Source organism: Otolemur garnettii, unplaced genomic scaffold (assembly GCF_000181295.1).
Source record: "Otolemur garnettii isolate 467f Iridium unplaced genomic scaffold, OtoGar3 scaffold00007, whole genome shotgun sequence".
Lineage (NCBI taxonomy): Eukaryota > Metazoa > Chordata > Mammalia > Primates > Galagidae > Otolemur > Otolemur garnettii.
This window is the reverse complement of record NW_003852402.1, coordinates 6551152-6555212: the sequence shown is the minus strand read 5'-3', so window position 1 is coordinate 6555212 and position 4061 is coordinate 6551152.

Sequence of the window (4061 nt, the reverse complement as noted above, 5' to 3'; positions counted from 1 at the left end):
AGGAGACTCGCTTGAGCCCAGGAGTTGGAGGTTGCTGTGAGATGTGATGCCATGGCACTCTACCCAGGAGGACAGCTTGAGGCTCCGTCTCAGAAAAAAAAAAAAAAAAGAAAGAAAGTGCCCCTTACCAGGGACAGCAGGAAGGATGCAGGATGAGGCCTCTAGACACTGGGAAAGCCTAGGAATGGCTGGGGATGGGGAATCGCTAGTTGCAGAGCTCAGCAGCACAGGCCTGGGAGCCTCCTGGGCCATTTCCCCAACCCCCACCAAACCCAGGCGAGGCAAGGGCAGGTTATACCTTTCCAAGAAGCAGTCAAAATCCTCCCATGCTTTTTTTTTTGAGACAAGTCTCACTTTGTCGCCCTTGGTAAAGTGCCATGGTCACAACTCAAAGCAACCTCAAACTCTTGGGCTTAGCGATTCTCTTGCCTCAGCCTCCTGACTGGCTGGGACTACAGGCACTCGCCACAATGTCCAGTTATTTTCTTAGAGAAGGGTCTCATTCTTGATCAGGCTGGTCTCGAACTCCTGAGCTCAGGCAGCCCACTCACCTCGGCCTCCCAGAGTGCTAGGATTCTAAGCGTGAGCCACCGCCCCCAGCCTCCTGCATGCATCTCCATGGGCCTGCGGTGTGCTGTCCATCATGTCCCCATTTTCCCTACACACACACACACACACACACACACACTCCATAGGAGTCCTGGCCGGGGCAGGCCCAGCCATTCTCTCAGCATAGCCCTGGGATGGGGGTCATGGGACCTAGACTGAAGTTGCATAGGAGACTGCAGCTCCTCAGCCATAGGTGGTGAAGTTCCCACCTCCTGGAGGCCAGCAGGTGCATGGAGGGAGGCTGTGAGGTCAGGGTGGGGAGGAGGAAAAGGAGCAGGGAGTCCCCCCCAGAGCTAACTCTCCCCAGGCCTTACACGGGGCACCACACAGGAGGGACAAAAAGCCCACTGGACTCTGGATCTCCTGTAGGCTTTTGGTTCTGTGTTAATGTGACACCTCTGGTCAGTCATCAAATACTGAGCACCAGCTATGCACCAGTCAGTGTTGTAGGCTTTGGGGAGGCAGCAGGGAACCACAGAAACTAATAGGAAATGATATGGTAGGTGAGGAGGTAAGAAGTGCCAGGGAGTCAGGGGAAGGGAAGGGTGCCAAGGACTTAAGGGATGTGATTTTAAACCAGGGAGTCATAGGAGGCCTGGTGAAATGCAGACCTTGACATTGGGGAAAGAGGTGAGAGTGACCCCCAAGGATGTCCCAGGGGAGCAGATAAAGGACAGCGACCAGGAAAAAGGCAGGGCATGCCTGGCCCACGCCCCAAACTTGTGGGGGAAGTGGATGGCTACGCTTACTTTCCATGGAAGGGAAGCAAGATGGATGACAGGTACGTACCCCTTGGCCCCTGAGCTCCCCTGTGGGGCCCGCTGTCTGCTTGGCGGTAGGGTGGTGGTCAGGTCTTGCCCTCAAGGAGTCTGTGCTCCTTCAAGGGAAGCTGGTCTGTGGCCAAGCTTAATAGAGGACCAGCACCTCTGGGTCAGATCTTGCAAGGCAGTTTTTCTTTTAAAAAATATTTTTTTTCAGAAACAGGGTCTTTGTCACCTAGGCTGGAGTGCAGTGGTATCATCATAACTCACTGCAGCCTCAAACTCCTGGGCTCAAGTGATCTTCCTGCCTTGGTCTCTGGAGTAGCTGGGGCTACAGGCACCTGCCACCATGCCCAGTCTTACAGGGCACTTTTCTAGTCAGACCAGACAGCCACCAAATGTTAGTTCCCAGGGCCCTCCCGAATGACTTCGGCATTCCTCCTGATATGAGGAGTCCTTGGGGACTGCCCACCTGCTCTCTGTCCTGGAGCTGGCACTCAGTGTTATACTCAAAGGAGCTGGCACTCAGTGTCATACTCAAATGAGGCTCAGATCTGAGGTGTGCAAGGTCCAAAGTCTCCCAAGTGTCTGTGAGAAGTCCTTTTACAACTGCATCCTTCTGGCCCCAGTGCAGAGTGGAGAGAAGAGGGCTAAGCCTGAAGACATCTTCTGGAAAAGGTTGCTTTGTGCTGGAGCCGGCCAGCAGGCCTGGCCTAGCACGCTTGGGTGCGTGTATAGGCCAAGGGGGCAAGGCCTGGCAGGTTTTGTTTTCAAGAACCCCCAGGCTCACTAGCCCAACATAGCTCTGAGCACAGCCAGCCAGTTCTCTGGCTGCCATCTGGGAAGGATGGACCGGGGCAGGTGCTTCAGTTTATCTCAGAGCCTCATAAGGACCTCAAGCGTGGAGCAGGTCATGGGGTGCACAGAGGGAAGTGGGCTGCCCCTGCTCACACTGCAAGGCAGCCACAGACCCCAAGTTGGTGGGACTCAAAGGTTGGGTCCTTTCCCACTGCACCACTTCCCCTGTGTGGCCAGGCTGCTCCTGTCTCTACTCACCTGGGAGTGCAAGAGACACAGGACCATCTGTGGAGCCCCTTCCTTGCTAGGAAGGCCCTGCGTCCTTGGCAGGGATGGGAAATACACCACATGGGGCAAAACACTTGGGTCAAGATCACCTCCTACAGAGAATGTGAGCCCACTGGGGTGAACCCAAGGAGGGGCCTGAGGGGACCCTGTAACCCTGAGCAAGCCCTGCACTGACAGCCTCCTTCCTCTGAGTTCATAGGGCATGGACCCAGCAGCTTTCAGGCCCAGCTGAAGGGGTGTCTTCTCCAGGAGCCTCAGGCTACCCCCCACTGAGACCTGTAACCCACAGGTTCTTGCCCCCCAATGCGACCACTGTGTGACCATGGCCACCCTGAGATTTTACATTTGCTTAAAACTTTAAAATAATGGCTTTTTCACTGGCAGCTGGGGAGAAAGGCATTAGTTAGTTGACCCCATTCTACAGATGAGGGTCTGAGGCTCCTGGATGCAGTGACCTGCCCGAGATCATGTCATCAGTGAGCAGCCAAGCCCAGCCTCTCCCATCTCCCTATACCCCACCACTGTGTCAGGCATAGAGACTGGCCTTCCACTACTCCCCTGTCACAGCCTTCTGGACAATGTCATTGGCCTCCAGATGGTGCGGGGCAACACATTCCCCGGCTACCCCTCCACAGCCTTCCAGGGACAGCAGGTCTGACAGGGCACTGACTACCATTGAGTGTAGCTCAGCTCTGCTGTGAGCAGGGGCAGGCCAGCCCCCAACCCCAGAGGGGCGGCCTCTCAGTTCTAGGGCCCCTGCCAAGCTCGGCTGGGAGCTGGCAGCAGTGACAGCATCATGTTCCCCTAGTGCTTGGAAGGCTCCCAGATCCTCAGTTGGAGAATGTGATGCCGCTTCTCTTGTTAAATGGTACCAGGTGGCAAAGAAAATGTGGCATAGGGATCAGAGAGAGAGGTGTGCCCCATGCTGGCTGGGGAGTAAGGGGTGTGGGAAAGGCCTCTCTTTGTCTCCAGCAAAGTGACCTCCCAAGTCCACATTGCTTCCCTTGGACATCATACTCCACCGGCCCCACAAGCCCTACCCTACCGCCCACCCACTCTGTAGGGTCCCACCCTTTATAGCCCAGCATGCTGAGGAGGTGGAGATAATGTCTGTCTCTAGGAGCCCTGGGCCCTCTGGGAAGGCTGGCCTTCTCTGGACCTCGACTACTGCTCATCCCTTTGGGGACTAATGGAAGCCTCACCTCTCTCTACTAGCCCTGTCTGTCCACTCTGACCAAATGCCTGAGGGAGTCCCCTGCTGCTGGTTGAAGGTCTGCTCATGCCCACATTTGTCCCTATCTCCCTCCTGCAGTGAAGACCTCTGCTCTTCTCCTACTTGCTACCCTGGAGCCCTCCCTGCAGTGTTAACAGCGTCAGTGTCCTACCCTGCTGCAAGGGCCACTGCTTTAAGAGTCACACTCATTGTTCAGCGCCTGTGGCTCAAGTGGCTAAGGAGCCAGCCACATAAACCTGAGCTGGAGGGTTCGAATCCAGACTGGGCCCACCAAATAACAATGATGGCTGCAACAAAAAAATAGCCAGTGTTGTGGCAGGCCCTGTGGTCCCAGCTACTTGGGAGGCTGACGCAGGAGAATTACTTGAGCC